At 37.8% G+C, this 18,377-nt stretch overlaps 1 protein-coding gene, 1 non-coding gene and 2 pseudogenes across 4 annotated transcripts in view; 2 read left to right on the forward strand and 2 right to left on the reverse strand.

Annotated features, from left to right (window-relative positions):
• Positions 1–18,377, reverse strand: part of LOC105422411 (lachesin) — a 707,047-nt gene that overhangs the window by 671,683 nt on the left and 16,987 nt on the right. The window lies entirely within an intron of this gene.
• On the forward strand, positions 480–1,114 carry LOC148935230 (uncharacterized; annotated as a pseudogene).
• LOC148935231 (uncharacterized) lies at positions 2,194–3,023 on the forward strand (annotated as a pseudogene).
• On the reverse strand, positions 13,193–13,264 carry TRNAT-CGU (transfer RNA threonine (anticodon CGU)). The gene has a single exon. It is a non-coding gene; the product is annotated as a tRNA-Thr (tRNA).

Consider the following 18,377-nt stretch of genomic DNA (forward strand, 5'->3'; position numbering starts at 1 on the left):
TACACATTGCCGTACGAAAGCTTTCTATATATCAAGGGAAAATTAATGAAGAAAAATATTATCGACAGATCTGATGTGATGTTGGGAAATAATTTTGTGGCGTTCATATTCGATGAGATTTGATACGAGCTCGATGGCATGGAGATTGATCGTAACAGAAACGTGGGCATAACTAGCCCGCTCAAATACTACGTAACGACGTCATCCGAGAGAAGTGTGATTCTGAGAAATGCTGGCTGGGATGCGCGTACCAATGCGGATGGATATTTTAACTTTTGCGTACCTCTCTACGTACTGTTGGGATTCTGCGAGGATTACAGACGCGTGGTAATCACTGCTCGTCACGAGTTGATCTTAATACGATCGCGCAACGACAACAATTGCCTGATGGGAAATTGGCATTGGATCCCGTGATCGACTTATTCAAGATACAATGGCAAATGCCGCACGTGTTATTGAACGAGATAACAAAACTATCGATGCTGCGCACTTTGGAGAGCGGACGATACTTGAGCATGGCTTTTCGCTCGTGGGATCTGTACGAGTTTCCGCTGTTACAGCGTACAACCAAGCATTCGTGGGCCATCAAGACCGCTACTCAGCTGGAGAAGCCACGATATGTCATCTTCGCTTTGCAAACAGGCCGAAAGAACATCATGGCCGAGGATACTCAGCTGGAGAAGCCGATTCGATGACTGCAACTTGACCAATGTGAAACTCTATCTGAACTCAGAATGTTATCCGTATGACGATATGAATCTGGATTTCGGAAAAAACAGATGGTCTGTGTTGTACGAAACGTACGCGCGTTTCTGCAAGAACTACTACGAATACGAGTATCTCGAACCAAGTCTTACCCTTACGTCTTTTTTACGTTACGGTCCATTCGTAATCATCGATTGTTCTCGACAAAACGAATCAGTCAAGAGCGCAACCGTGGATGTGAGATTGGAATTTGAGACTAAGGAGAACGTACCGATGAATATCACCACGTACTGTCTCATTATACACGATCGCGTGGTTCAGTACAACCCGTTGACCAATGTTGTACGCAAGATCACCTAAGAGCATCGCTGGTATATGAGAGATAATAAAATCTATACATCGAAATCAATCGCAGTCTTCTTCTCGATAGTCATGTTTGTGCCAACGTTCGTAGACCTGCAAGGTTTCCTCGTTGAAGGACAGTTTGTCGTAAAAGAGTTTGCTGCTCTCAAAGAACGGACCGTTCTCTCTCATTACATTTTTGCAAGCCCTATATCGTGGCATTTCCTGGCAAGTGCCGACAAATCTCGCGCACGCTGGGTGATATGTCATCATCATAGACTGCGATGGAACGACGGAACGATTCCGTACAATGAAGCTAAGAGTTTGATTACGAAAGCTGTGCATGGTACGAAAGAAGATAACGACGACGACGATGATGATGATGCTATCATATATGTCAAGGGACACGAAAAACGAAAATGATTACGGAATTTGCTTCTGGATGATGAGCGAGAGCGCGTGTACATCGAAACCCTGGATGCGGATTACGAAGACGTAGATTCTTTAAATAATCTAGATGCTGATAATTCTATACGATGTGGATATCATTATACCAATTACAATACAAAATGTATTTAAATTGTTTAATTGGTGGGCAGATAATCTTAAATAAACATATATAACATATATTTTCTTTTATTCCTTTTTCCCGCTATTACATTGATGATTACTTAATATTCCAACGATCCTATACATTTTTTTCAATGTAACGTTCGATCGACTCATCGATGACAAAGAAATTGCGTTATGATTGAAGCGTGAAACTTTTTATTCACATTTTTCTTTTTTTCTCTTTACATATTTTTTATAGTTGATTAGGTTTTTTTCTTGAAATAAAAATTTTATAATTAATTGATAATGACGCAATCTTTTTTTCTTTCAGTTTATAATCACTATAACAGTAAACTCGTTCTCGATGTGCTATCTGCAATTGTACGATTCTTTGTCTTTTTCTTGGTCACTATAACACGCCTATTCAACGAAATACTATCATAATAGAGTATTGTCATTCAGCGAGGTCATTGGATTTTTTGTCCACTCCATCTTTCAAAAGAGAGGAAGGGGGGATTAATGCTCTGCCGTGTCAAAATTTACGCGGGTGCGATCAGTCCTCCGTCATTCGTTTGTACAAACGAACCATACGCAATGTACTCCGCCAAAGGAAACAATGCACTGTACGGTAAAACGAAGAAGGAACGTAACGCGTAAGTTCGACATTTTCTTTTTTTCTTTTTGCAACATTACGCAATATTATGTACTTAATTTCTGTTACACAGCATTTCGATGGAATCTCGCGCGGTGCGCTTGATGAGCAGACGTTACAACCTGACGGCTACGGGCTTCAAGTTTCTGGAAATTGGAATCAATGTTGGTCCACCGAGCTACGTGGAGATCGCCTTAGGAGATCATCGAGGACAAGAGCTGATACTGTCTCTCGAAACATGGAAAGGACTCCATGAGCAGCAATGGAATATCTATAAATTGCTACGAAACAATTACAAAGACAATTTTATAAGCGTCGGACCGTTAACAGTCCGAGTTTGTATGATGAACAACATTACACTCGTCTTGAATCTTCAAACGTACGCATTATGATGGTCGAATCGACGATACGCCGTATGTTTAATCTCGCCAAATGTATTGATATAACGTTCAATCAACTAGACAGATTCGTTGATACGATCGATGAAAAGTATACGCGATTCTCCAATATTGCGTCTATTATAACAAATCCCGAGGAGATACCATACGTGATACGCGATAGCGATATCTTCGATAGGCATCAACTCGTCGATTGCGAATTGTTAGCTTTAGTTTTTAGTAGGTATGAAAAAAAGACGTAAAAGATGTAACAAAAATGTGAATAAAAACGTTTTCACGTTTAAAAGTATGATTTCAATCAAAACAAATTTCCTTATTTCCCATCTTAAAATAAAATAATATTTCAGTTATAATAAGATATTATTTATTGGTATAATAAATAAAAAAACATCAATAAAAAAAAGGATAATATCTTTTTTTCTTATTGAATTCATTTCATTTTCTATAGTTCACTTTTTGTAGTTTCCCATTTTCCACGTCACCATCAAAATTTATTGTTTCCTACATGAGAAGTTGATCAAATAGAAATGAGCACATTCAGTATTTATTACTAAAAAACAAGAAAAAAATTAAGGAAAAGTGTCCATTTACCGACTAATACATTATTTTCATTGAATAACGGATTTTTCGAGATTGTTCGAAATGAACATGTTGCAACACGTACATTTATTGCAGCCGGAATAACGGCGCTTTTTTTTCCTTTTTTTTCCTACGTCAATTTCTACAAAAAATATCTTTTCTAGCAGCTCTTCCTAGACAAAAAAAGACCCTCTCCCCCCTTCCCCCTCAAAAGTACATTCCAAAGGATCATCGTCAAAGCATTCCCCCTTCCCCGTGCCTACCAGTTATCCCCTCTCCTTTACCCCCGCATCCCCGAGTTACCCCGCACACCCGCACCCCGCTCGGAGCTCCTGTTAGAACCGGCCTACTATCACTACTTACGCGATGATTTAATTTTTCCAAATACTCGTATAACTTTAAACGCCGTGTCACATTAGTTATTGGTGAAGATACTACGCTTTGCTCTTTAACCGCCATGAAATATATATTGCATTCTCGTTGACGGGCAATATGCTATCTCGTTCCGGGCTTGACAATAATTCGGCGAAACGTTGAGGAGTTCTTATTATTTCCGTATTCGGCAAGTTACTTCGCTAGCCGAATTTCCCCCAAAACGAATTGAGACAGAATTTGGCGACGGATGGTAAGCCGGAATTACATACGATATTGTATTTATCAAGAATGATATCTTGCCGGAATTACGTACGATATTGTATTTATCAAGAATAATACCTTGCTATGAAGCATACTCACCCGGATAACTTCTCTTTCAACATTCTTTAGCAACATCATCCTCGCTTGGTCACTCACTCGCCTCTTGTGTAATTGTAAAAAGATATTGATATATCCGGTAAACTCTCTCTGTCGCGTTTCGGGATTATATCGCGTGGATTTGTATTGCCAAATCTCATCTACCCGCGTCACGAGATATCTTTTTTCGATTGCTTTGCGTAATTCACAGGACATCCATGTGCCTTCACGCTCCGCAGAATCGTCGTGAGTGCACGCATCTCGAGAAAATGTTTCAGCATGTACGGCAAAGAGCGAATAATAATTTATCACGTACACGATACGGCAATACTGGATGGAAAAGATCACATGGGGAGAGTACTCGACAACGTACGAGACCCTCGACTGGACTGAAATTAAAATTTGGCGCAATTCCAATTAAACTATTACATTTCTCGCTTACATAAATATCTGAATGACGATTGGAAAAACTCCAGTCTTAAGTACATACGGAGAACATACGTTTAGCGTATCTTCTCGGTACCCGAAACCTCATATCGAGTTGTGATATTGCCGGTGAATCCGTCAAAAAATGCATCACAAAGATCGAGATTTGTATCATAGGGTGATTTTCAAGACATTATCATGTCTCTCGATTCTCGCGCATTTTTTCGTCAAAAATGCACTCCCATTTTTCCGTCAGGGTATATCTCTGCTGACATAACCGCCAAGACGTTGCAACCATTCGTTCATAACGCGCGTCAAACGTATCTTTAAAATTCTCGAGCGTTTTATTACGATTTATGGGATAACAATAAAGGCATCCGTGAAAAAAGCATCCGTGAAATTGTAAGACATGACATTGCGTCTCACTTCCATTCTCGCATTCGTAATACCTATTGACAAGCATGCCTTCCGCTAATCGATACTCGCGTCCACGTCCCGCGTGAATTATTCGATGACCGATCTCACGTTCCTTCAAAATTAGCCATTGCACGGCTTTGCGCGATTGCTTATTCTTAAATCTGTATCCACCCGAATGATTCCTATTTCTTCTTCGCGCAAAAAGTTTTTCCGAAAAACTCTCATGCACGTTAAAGCGATAGTTGTACATCCTCGAATGGACACATGTTTCTCTGCTCTAAGAATATTTTTCTGAAAGCCATGCATGTCGAAGGATATCAACGTCGGTGCGACAATATTCGAGTATTTCACGTTGAAAATCAATACGGCATTTTTCTGTCATTTTCATGTGCCACGCAAGAAAACGTTCGCATTCCTCTGTTTGCATTGTTTCGGGCGCGTAATAACGAACATCCAGTAGCGGACCGACATATGTTTGATTATCGGCAGTATTAAATAAGTGAGGAAAGACACCTTTGTCAAAGTATCCAATAACTTGAAGACCTTCGGAAAGACCTTTCTAACAATGCATCGGTATATATTAATTAATACTGTCGATAAATTTCATACGATGCTGATAAAATCATAATTTTTGTACCTTTCAAAATTATACCGAGATTCTAATCCGTAGTAATTTTCAACAGTATCGGAGGATAAACTGTGCGTCGAACGATTTCGCGTTATGCGCTATACAAATGATCCGAGTAAAATGTTTCGTAGGGCGTATTGCATATTTGACAAATTATTTTACAGGATCCTGTCAAAAAATAAATTCGCATATTCCAATTGCAGCGCAGCGACAAATTATCTATCCTTACGCATGAATCGCAAATCTGCGCGACGCAGAGTGTCGGAACATGAATTTTTATATCGGTTCCCTCAAGCGATTGATCTTGACGCGTCTCAAAATCATAAAACACGAATGCCGTTTGTCCTTTTTTACGTTCCCGCTCATCCGCGTTATTCTGCTCGCTCTCTCTCGTAATTACAGAAAAATCCCTGTCGGACTCAACAGCGAAGATCTGTCTTCACGAGAGAGAAGTTGCATGTAGCAAAGATGATTTAGCGGTTTTTGCGAACTGCAAATTTTACAAAAAGAACCGCCATATTCGTGTCTTTTTGTCACTTTTATAACCCGTCCGCAACCTTCGCAAAGTCGAATGGTATTATAGACACTCGCCGGAATTTTTCCGTCGTACGACTTTGTCACGAGATGATGCTCGAAGCATGCGTTTCTACAAACGTTTGCAAGTCTGACATCTAACAAGTTCTACGATTTCGTGTTAATCACACGGCGGCACGTTGTTACATCGAGAACATTTATTTGAGCAGCGGTGATCTCTTTCCTCGCGATATCCGATATTGCATGATATGCAATAACCTTCTCTACTTCCCGCGACCGCTCTTAAATTTAAATTTAAATTTAAAATAGGGCTATAGTGATGTTGACCTTCGTAATATATAATATTTAATCGATATAAGGACTTGCGTTCTAGAGAGGCGAGTACCGCGGTTCCGTCGAATAAAGGTCTCTCCTCACGTCTAAAAATATTGGGTCTATGCATAATTTCGTAGCGAAAATCGAGTAAATTTCAAACGCAAAATATTTAGCAAAAAAAGCGATTTTAATCAACTAAATATGTTAGGTTAGGTTTCCATTCTGTTCGATGACTTTCTGCCATCTCTCCACGAGCTTTATTATCCCTCTTTCATAGAAGTCCTGAGATTTTTGGGCAAAGAAGTCATCCAAGTGATTTTAAGGAATCCAGGGAACTAAAGGTTTTGTTATTCAAATTATTCTGTAGCGCCCGGAACAAATAATAGTTTGAAGATGCAAGGTCCGGACTATACGGTGAGTGCACCAAAACATCTCATCCAAGCTGCAATAATTTTTACCGGATCATCAGAGAAACGTGTGGTCTAGCGTTGTCCAGGTAGAACACAACGCTCTTTCTGTTTGCCAATTCGGATCGTTTCTGATCGATTGCTCGCTTTAATTTGGTCAGTTATGAGCAGTACTTGGTCAAATCAATCATTTTGTTGGGTGGCAACAATTCATAATAGACGATTCCTTTCCAATCCCACCAGATACTAAGCATGATCTTCTTCGGGTGTAATTCAGCCTTTACGACCGTCTGAGCAGCCTCTGAGCGCTTCGACCATGATCTTTTTCGACTGATTGTTGTAGACAATCCACTTTTCATCGCCAGTGATCATCCGCTTTAAAAATGGTTCGTCTTGATGGCGTTTAAGCAGCGAATCGCAAGTTGAAATTCGGTCATTAAATTCTTTTCGCTCAGTTCGTGCGGCACCCAAACATCAAGTTTATTTACCATCCCAAGCTTCCGAAACAGTTGATTGATCAATGTTGAGATTATGTCCAATCTTTGTAGTCGTCAAATGCCGGTTAGAGTTGATGAAAGCCTTGATTTGATCGATATCAGTAGTTGATGAAAGCCTTGATTTGATCGATATCAGTAGTCTGGCCGACCAGAGCGAGGATCTTGGAGATCAAAATCTCCGCAACGAAATTTCGCAAACCATTTCCGACACACACTTTCGCTTACGGCATTTTCTCCGTACACGACGCATATCTTTTTGTGAGTTTGCGACGCGTTTTTGCCTTTTCGGAAATAAAAAAGCAAAATACACCGAAAATACACATTTTTTCCTTCCATGTTCAAAATATAATTAAACTTCTATATATCACGGATCTCGATGAATGCTTTCTTAAAATGTCAGCACAAATTTCAGCTTTCACTTAATATACGACACTTCATATGTTTGACACATGTGCGAGCGGAAAAATAACTGCGAACGACATCTATCGGAATTTCGCTACGGAATTATGCATAGACCCAATAGTAAAATTATAAACAATCGCGATATCAGATGCGGTGAGAAAGCGTCATAGAAAACATTCTATTTCCTGAATCCTGCAATCCTCCGGTGGAATGGTAACACTAGCCCTCCTTATCAAATCCAGCGCGAGATCGCGTTGTAACGAGGAATTCTGACATCTTACCACATTCCATCACTTGTGAAGTTCCTCCATTCGCAATGTTTCACGTTCATGATAAATTTACACGACTACGAGAGATCGGGGAAAACACAAATTATCTGAATTGGAGATTGTTAAGATCGAACGTTTCGCAACGTCTTTCTGCGTCAGTTTATTCGAAAGGCGCCCGCGACCTCTGGATGCCGTGACATTGAAAACGCGTACGTTAAAATTCTGTGCGATATCGAGATCACCGGCGCTTTGCGCTACTGAACTCACAAGACGCCAAATGTCCTCATGAGTTAAGTCGCGTGCTAGTCGAAACGATCCCGCCGGACCGTGCGTTAAATTCTCCGAATCGAATGAAAATTCCACATAATCATGCAGTTCGAAGATATGCAACGCATAGACATGAATTTCAGCGACTGTGTTTTCAAGCCAATTATAAAGTTCGACTCTTTCGGGTAGCGGATGCAAACGGAATGTCGCTCCCTCCCTTCCTAATATCTCGAAATATCTCGAAATTTCTAAACCGGCGCGAATTTTTTCCGATTAATAATAAATGATTAAAATTGCTGACCTCATTCTCAGAGATACCTCGTACTTGTTCCCTTTCCTCCTCCTCCTCTGTTTCCTCTTCCACTTGTTCCTCTCCCATCTCCTCCTCCTTTTCTTCGTCAGCTATTTCATACTTCTCCTCCTCTTCCTTTTCCGAATTCTCCTGAGCAGGAAGTATTCGGCCTCCTCCACGCTGTGACTCTTTGATGTTCTGCACAAAAGTTACGAAAATTAGAATTTTACTTTATAGAAAATACGATATTGCTTCGAATATTATGTTCGTATTTAATTTAATAAACGTGCATACATGATATATTTCGCTGAGATAACTCGCCTTTTAACGCTGCCGTCTCCTTCTCACGTGAAGAATAGGACTGAGGGGAATTCCTATTAAAAAAATTCGATAATTTAAAATTAAATACAAACATAAATCGAGAAATTAAGAAAAAAGATTATATACCAACAGGAGGTGTTTCTCTAATTTCCTCTTCTACTTCGGCTTCTCGTTCTTCCTCGCGTTCCTCCTCCTCCTCCTCCTCCTCCCCCCTTCCTCCTCCTCCTCCTCCTCTTCCTCCTCTTCCTCCTCTTTCTCTTCTTCTTTCTCCCCCTTTTCTTCCTTTTCCTGTTCTTCTTCTTCTTCTTCGTATTCTTCATCGTCTCTCTCTTTCGGGATTACGGGAGAATACATATGATGAAAATACGTATTCTAGAAAAAAAGTATATCATAAATTTTTATTCCCGATATTATGTCCTTAATTAATATAGATATTAATTAATATTATGTCTTTTAATTAATATTTTTTTTCTCTATCAACTTACAAGGCGAAAACACACGCGGATCGAGAGTACTTACTTCCGTATCTGAAAAATAAAGTTATATTAAGATTTTTTAATTTTTACTATTTGTTTTAGAAATTATTTATTTGAAAATGTAAACCTACCAGACGAGAGCTGAATAATTTCTCGAGGTGCCTCCTCCTCTAATTCCTGCATTAATTCAATAGGTGCCCTTCCTAAAACCATTTAATATTTTAATCTTAGAAAATTGCAAAAAATTATATTTAATATTATTCCTGTCTAGTTTTTTAGTTATTAGTAAGATATTACTTACGCGCTGGTCCTGCTTCTGGCTCTTTTTTCGCGCGTCGCCTCCGAATCTGCGGAGAGAGAATACACTAATGTAGTGACTCTTTGACAAGCATTTCCTTCTACAATTTATTATTAAAAATTAGCTAAACCGAGTTCATTATTCGAGTTATTTATATAGAAATAATAGAACGATGCTTACTTATTATGGAGATGTGAGAGGAGATTTTGGCTCACCCACATCCTCTTTCTCGTGTCCAAATGCACATCGCGTTTCGATTGTTTCTCCGGCAATCCGGAGTAACGCGTGTCGGCATCAAAGAATCCTAACTGATACAATATTCCCCACTCCCAATATTGTATCGAAACATTCGCACAAAAAACGTGTGAAAAGCAAATAATTAGCATCGAGCGAAACTTCAGATATTTTAGATAAAAGTTTTTCCGCGTTTATGCGGGTATTCAGCATCGATGCTAACTTTACGCTTTTTCTGATAATTTCACTTCCCATTTTTTCGCACCTTTATTCGCACATACAAAATAATCCCAACACAAACTTTTAAAACTCGCGTGATGAAACCGAAGTGAAGCATGACATTTACAATTAGATATATAGCTTAACGTATTTTTGTATGAAATATATTTGTATCAATAGAATTGGGAAGCACTGATACTGAAACAAACATTTTTGTAGTATTCGTTGTGTTACGTCGTGACGACTGCACGATTCTTCTCTTTCGGGTATCTGTTATTAGAATTTAATTAAGTAGATAAATGAATGACACATGTTGTGTTACGGTCGCGACGGCTACGCCGCTAATCCCTTCCGAGAGTCGATTACTAAGAATTTGGCTAGACGGATAATCCCTATTATCCTAATCGCTGAAGTATACCGACGTTACATCTTGATGACTGCGCGACTCTCCTCTTTCGGATATCAGTTATTAGAATTTAGTTAAACAGATAAATGAATGACACATGTTGTGTTACGGTCGCGACGGTTACGCCGCTAATCCCTTCCGAGAGTCGATTACTAAGAATTTGGCTAGACGGATAATCCCTATTATCCTAATCACGGAAAAACAATACGTGTTTTCCTCAACGAAATCATATATATATAGTGCCCTTAAAGGCACGGAACGCACTCACTCTGCAACGTCCCATTTCGTTACACGGTCGGAACATTTCGTTTTACTAGTTTGTCGATAATTCAAGTTATCAATAATTTAGTCAGTGTCAGTTGAACAACCAACAAGAATAAGCGATCAAGTTTTCTGACGACACTATTACCGCTTCATCTCGCAGATCTCAACTCTACAGAATAAAAGTAAGTTTAATTATACATAAAAAATTCTCTTAGTAATAATTTTCGGGTCTCTTCTCCTTATACTTCCTCATTCATCCTTTCTATCCTCTGCCGTTCTCCTTACACGTCTACTCCCTTTTTCTTTTTCTTTTCTCTTTCTTTCCTTGCTTCAGCTGTCGAACCTCTCGGGCTCCCTATGCGTTGCGGAGCACTCAGCAGGTTCATGGCTGACGAATAGTTTGCTTCTTCCCTGTTGGCTTCAGCCGTCGAACCTCTCGGGCTCCCTATGCGTTGCGGAGCACTCAGCAGGTTCATGGCTGCCGAATAGTTTGGCAAAAACCTGCTTCTTCCCTGTTGGCTTCAGCCGTCGAACCTCTCGGGCTCCCTACGCGTTGCGGAGCACTCAGCAGGTTCATGGCTGTCGATTAGCTCGGGAAATCTATTCTTTTGGCTTTTCTCTCCTCTCTTACGATTTTCTTTTTCCCCTTTTTTCATTTCTCTCCTCTCGGATCTCTCGGTTTCCTGAAATATTTCAGAGATAGCCTTAAGGTTCGCAACTAACGACATTTCTTTCACATTCCAAATCCATTCCTTTTTAGTGAAAGCTGGATCATCCACACTCTCCGACGCTCAAAGACGGAGGCGAGCCCTGAAGAGGCTCCGTTACCGTCGGAATAAGCGAGCTCGCCAGACGAGAAGCTATCCTTTGCCTGGGACATCCGAGGTTTTACATCAAGAAACCACGAGTTGTTCCAGCAGGAGACCCAATTATTATTCACCCATTTCTCCTCCATCCTATTCCCCGATCAGACCTGAAGACCAAACTGAATCTGAACTACCCCCAGATTTCAGTGTACTCTTCCCAGAGCGCCACCTCCAGGCATACTCAGATTCCCAGAAATCCTTGGGCGATTTCTGTGAACTACGGACTCCTTCCCCTCCTCTCATAGATCCCACTAGCGAAAACCCGACCTCCTCTCAAAACACACACAGTCAACAACATACATTTTAAAATAAACTAATAGATTAATAGAATTATACACAGATAAACCAAACAATACACCCGTCGATTTCTAGACCACACGAATTTCTGTACGTAACATCCTTCCTGTTTTATATTTTTATATATCGTCAATAAATATATTCCAACGAAAAAAAACATATGATACGATGGTAACTAATGTGCGATCTTGTATACGATCTCGATACGTAATTAACTTTGTATCGTCTTAAAATTGTTAATTATATGTAAAATTTAAACTATTTATCGATTGGTTATTCACTCCCTCTTTCATTCCTCGTCATCCCAAGATTCGCGCATGGTCCTATCCCTGGCAAAAGAGATTAAATTCTCTTGCCTAAATTACGGACCGACGGACGCACGTCACGCAGTCGAAGTCATAGCGTCTTTTTCAAGACGTTGACTCGCACTCGTGGCTCTGCACGGTGTGTCCGACTCGTAGGGACGCCTCAGCGCGGCCATCTGCGAGAGGGTATTTGGAGCGTCCTTCCAAGCCCCATCCATTAAGAAAAAATATACATAAAAATATATTTACCTCGGGTTGGACGTAACAGTTGATTTGTACATTTATCGCCTTTAGAGGTGTGATATTTTCTACATTCAATGTGAGAGAAGCCATAATCTCTTATACAAACTCGCACACATAACAAATAGCACACATAGCAATATATTTTTATAGTTTTATTAATTTTCGTATATTAAGTTCAAGTTAATAAAGCTTTTTTATTGCATATTTGTAATTGACTGCTGAGATAATAATTTCTTTTTTAAAAGTAGAATGCCATATATTAAAGTTTTTTCTTCAATTGTAACATAATTATTCTAAATAAAAATTAAGAATCTGGATTTGAAATTTGGATATGTGGGATTCTCGAATATTTGGATAAGAAATCTAAATCTATCATATATATCATATATATCATATATAATCTGGTTTAGACTTTACTATATACTGAAGATAACAGGAATTTCGAAGAGCAAGCCGCTGAGGGCATTGTGGTGTACATATTTGAAGCATTACTGGGCATTTGAGAATTAATAGAGTATTACTATAGACATTATTGGATCTTTAGACAATATTAATTGTTATTAATTAATATAATTGTTATTAATTAATATAATTGTTATTAATTAACATTTTTATTTTCTAAAGCAGAAATTTTTTATATTAATTATTTCTGTTATGACATTATATTAAAATATACGTACTATATGTCTATTACACGTTACCAATCATTCAAATAGATGGCGCTATTTGCAGTCATGTCTTTAGGTTAGATTCAACATGATCAACAGATAAGAAGGGAGAGTGTGCGTCACGACGGGGCCCGACCACGAACCAGTCGTGAAAACTCGTAATTATTTTGCGAAAAAATATCACCTCAGCCAGGAATCGAACCTGGATCTCCTGCTTACGGGGCAGGCATCTTATCCTTTCAACTACCGAGGCATGTAATGATATTTATCGCAATAACGTGTTTAGAACAACAAGTCAACAATACAATGCACACATATACATATATTACAATATATATATATATATATATATATATATATATATGTATATTTTCTCGAATCCCCACGACCGGTACTTACAAAGAGCATTGGACATGTCATGAGAACGTAAGATTTTGTAACGGAGCGTTTTTTTGACACTCGTTACTAAACGCGCGCTATACAGGGGTCACGTCATCCGGGGCCGCCCAACATCCCCGACTGCGACCGAACGATACATGCGCCGTTGATCGGTCACGCACCGACAACATGATAGATCAACTGATCTTTTAAACAATTTTAACAAATCGCGTGTTGACGCGTCAACACAAAAATGGATATATAAACCCGGTAAATTTTGCGAAGAGCATCATCCCGTCCGACTATCCGACCCGTCCGATACTCCGATCCGATCCAACCGATAGTAGTAGTAATACCCGACGAAGGTAATATCAAGCGTTCTCAGTATTTTTTTCTTCCTTACACACGGAAAGTCGGAGGGTTCTCGGACTTTTTCCGCTCCAACCGAAATACCGAAATACTGTTTTCAGTATTCTCGTTCCTCTTCCGCCCGGAAAGTTGAAACGTTCTCAGACTTTTCTTCTGTGGAATACCGGGTGTTCGCGGTATTCTCGTTTCCCTCACACACGGAAAGTCGGAGTGTTCTTGAATTTTTTTCTCGACGTTTGCGAAAAACACGTGTTGCGAAAGCATCTAGGGTTGCCTAGCAACTCATGCGTCCGATCACTCGGCACACGCGGGCCCGGTTGCTGCGCCGCAGATCTACGCACTATACTGCGAGTATACGCGTACGCATTCGATAGCCGACCGCACCACGAATCTCAAGAATTGTAAACCGAACATATGCGAGCGGAGTTACGCCACTGACAACAAGCGACTTATGTCAATGTAATGTTAATCTAATATATTAAAATAAATTATTGTTAATTGTTAATCAAACTGAAACATCACGGATTCTTCTGTAAACCAAACCTCAGCATCCGACGAGCATATTCGTCCAATCGAATCATGTCCTCGCTTCCGTACCGCACATTATTCGTCCGCGCAGGGATGTACCGTTACAACTTTAATGAGTTATTAATAGAACATATAAGTCACGTTATTAATAGATAATATAATAAAAATATATATTATAGCTCTTTTAATTTATTAAAAATCTAAAAATCTAAAATCTCTTGTTTAAAATTTTATATTTATACATTTTTTTCTAGTTTCGCATATCTAAAATATACGAGCCAATTTAATTGAATATTAAAATAAATTATTCAAAACACATCTAAGAACAAAATAGTGTTGTCATTGCAGTCAACAGTTTATCAAAGTGGTCATAAAAATATAATAATTTTACTATCCGGATTACAAGAATGTAAAGGTAAAATAAGTGTGGACAGACTGCGAAGATTTACCGCCGATGACAGAACATCAACGAAAAGAAAAAGAAATTGCATTCAAATATAACCAAAACAAAAACTGAAATGTTCTGAATCTTCTTGTTTTGAAAATAAGGAAACAGAGCATCCTAATTTAGAAGATGAAAAAAAAAATGAGTTGGAAATATCAAATATATCATTAGAAAAATATTACACTGTTTTCTATGACGATAAATACTATATTAGAGATGGTAGAGTTATTGAATGTAATAAAAATAACGTAAAAGTAAAATTCTAAAAATCAGAACTTAATACTTTTATTTGGCCACGTGATGAAGATATAGCAATAGTTGAAAGAAAATTTATTTTTTACAGTCTAATTGAATTAATGGGAAACAGACCCTTTATATTAAAATAGTCAGATTTACTCTCCATAAATAAAAAATATAAATTAATGAAAAACTAAATTATAAAATTTTCAATAATAATTACTCTTATAATACTTTCAATACCCTCTTATAATACTTTCAGTCATACCCAAACTTAAAGCAGATATTTAGAATATATTTTTATGTTTAAATAATATTTATGTATAATATTACATATTTATGTTTATATATTTTATTTTTTATATAATATATAAAAAAAATATGATGTTTATTTTATTGTTATAATTAAAAAAAACGTTTTTTATTTTGATTTGTTATAAAGAATAATTATTTTTTAAAGTTTTAAAAATATATTTATGAAATTTATATCCATGTCTGTTTATAATTTGACTATATATTTGACTATATATTTGTAATTACTATTTGTTTACAAAAAATTATAAAATTAGAGCATTATAGAATAATAAAAACATTAATAATAATTAATAGAAACATTTATAATAAATAAATGTATTATATTTTTATTTATCTAATGTTTTTCTAATTTAGCGCGTTTTAATTTGTAATAATTTACATCGTCATATAGTCACACAACATGCATGTTTATTTTTTTATAAATATAAATATATTAGGTGTACAAAAAAGTTCTGAGCTTTTTTTAAAATTCAATCTTTATTTAAAATTCAATCTTTATTTAAAAACAAACAAAAAAATATTAATCAGCGAAATATTCCCCGTTTGCATCAATGACCTTTTGCCATCTTTCGGGTAGCTTGCGAATTCCTTGACGATAGAAGCTCATCGGCTTCGAAGCGATAAAGTCATCAATGCATTTTCGTATCTCTTCAAATCTCACGAAATGTGTATCAGCCAAATGATGCTGCAGCGACCGGAATAAGTAGTAATCGGAAGGCGCCATGACTGGGCTATACGCCGCGTGCGGGAGAAGTTCCCAGCCTAACGCAAAGATATAGTCCTGAGTCGTTTTCGCAACATGTAGTCGAGCATTGTCATGAAGCAAGATCACTTTACGACGTCCTTGGCCAGTAAATGGCCTCTTTTCTTCTAATGCATCGCTCAAATTGGTCAATTGTTGTTGGTAGCGGTCTGCCGTGATTGTTTCACCCGATTGTAACAACTCGTAATACAACATACCTTTCCAATCCCACCAGATACAGAGCAAAACCTTCTTGGCGTGAATATTGGGCTTTGACGTCGATGTCGAAGGTTGATCAGAGTCAACCCATGATTTTCTACGTTAAGGGTTATCATAAAGAATCCACTTTTCATCGCCTGTAATGATTTTGTACAAAAAATCTTTTTTCCGGAACTTTGAAAGCAAAGTGAGTGCAGTGTCACGCCGACGATTTTTGTTGTCTTCGGACAATTCATGCGGAACCCATCTGCCTTCCTTCTGAACCTTTCCCATCGTATGTAAACGTACGGAAATGGTTTGCTGCGTAACGCCAAGCTGTTCTGCAAGCTCCTTTTTAGTTTGCGCAGAGTTTATATCCAGCAGTGCTTGCAATTCGTCCGTTTCAATCTTTTGAGGGCGTCCATCGCAGTTCATCTTCAAGACTGAAATCTCCTTGGCGAAATTTTTGATATCATCTTTTACATGTAGTATGACTTACAGCGTTCTCTCCATATGCAACACAAATCATTGCAGTGACTTCAGCAGCATTTTTCTTCAGATGAAACGCGAAGTGGATGGAAAATCGAATATGCTCTTTTGTTATTGTCATCGTGAACACTACTGATTTTTGAGGTTATGTGCATCAAACGCCAAACCGTATGGCATTTTAGAAGGCCAAATGTCAACGCTTTAAAACCGCAAAAGGGTGGGAAGATATATAAAATTTAAATTGTTATTTCGGTTGTATGAAATCTAAAGCTCAGAACTTTTTTGTACACTTAATATACATAATTTTATTAGACTATTATTGTAATAATATTTATTGTACAATAAGCGATATAAGGTTATTATGCATTAAGGATTATTATGCATTACTAGGGCATCGTAGAATATTATTAAAATATTAGTGAGTACTTTTTAATTCTTTGTGATAAAAACGTAGGTTGAATAAAGCAATTTTGTGATATAATAATATTTTAAAGCTAAATAATTACTACACTTGGGTTAGAAAAAGAAGTCTTAAATGGATAGAAAGATATACATATAATTTGATTTTTATTATTTTTAAATTAAAGACAACTTGGGTTTTATTTTTTTTAAATAGTGATTTATCAAATCTTTTATACGATTGAAATATATAATTTACTAAGGCAGACTTGTAGCTCAATGTTTATAAGACTTTTCGTCAATTATTGATATCAAATCTTTTGTACAAATTTTACACATTACGAAAAGTAATGTGTAAAATTTGCGGAAAAGTTGCGGAAGAGTTGCGGAAGTAGTGCGGAAAAATTGTTGAAAAGGTGCAAAGATATGCGGGAAGATTGTGGAAGAATTGTAAAATGGATACGGATTGGTTACGGAATGGTTGCGGAAAGGTTGCGGAGGAATTGCAGAAAAGGCACAAAGATATGCGGAAAAGCTGCAAAAATATGTAGAAAAATTGCGGAAGAGTTGCGGAATGGTTGCAGAGATATGCGGAAAGATTGCGGAGATATGTGGAAAAATTACGGGAGGATTGCAGAATGATTTCGAAAGTATGTGGAAAAGTTGCGGAACGGATGCGGAGATAACCTCCGGAGAGGGGGAAGAGAGAAAATATGCAGAGAGACTGCGGAATGACCATAAAATATCGGATAAATCCTGCGAATAAATCAGGCCGATAAGTCAGGGTCACTGCAGTATCCAGCGAATATTCGCTAGTAGATTCCATGATCCGCTAGGTCGATAAGATTAATAGTGACATCTCGCGACAGATATTGCAGCCGTATAAAGGCGATGACAATGACGTTTCTTAAAGTAAAAATTTCCAAATCGGACTTTGCGTAGCAATATTTTCACTCGTAGGATAGAGGTCGAGAATTATCGATAGTATTATCGATAGTTATCGATAATTTGGACCATCGAATATTATCGATACTTTTTGATCACTTATTGATAATTTTCGATTATTTTATTTTTTGCATGAAACTAATAGCGTTTTCGGGTGAAGTGGAACGAGTTGGGTGCACTACTTACATCTAAAACGAGATCTTCTTTCTTTTTCCAACATTCCCATTCTATATCCATCTTATTTTAGATGTAGATACTGCATTCAACTTGGGTTATGGCTTAGAAATCGGCCCGAGATCTCGGATGGAAAGAGAATTGACT

This window comes from Pogonomyrmex barbatus, unplaced genomic scaffold (genome assembly GCF_055798465.1).
Source record: "Pogonomyrmex barbatus isolate J1 unplaced genomic scaffold, ASM5579846v1 scaffold5, whole genome shotgun sequence".
Lineage (NCBI taxonomy): Eukaryota > Metazoa > Arthropoda > Insecta > Hymenoptera > Formicidae > Pogonomyrmex > Pogonomyrmex barbatus.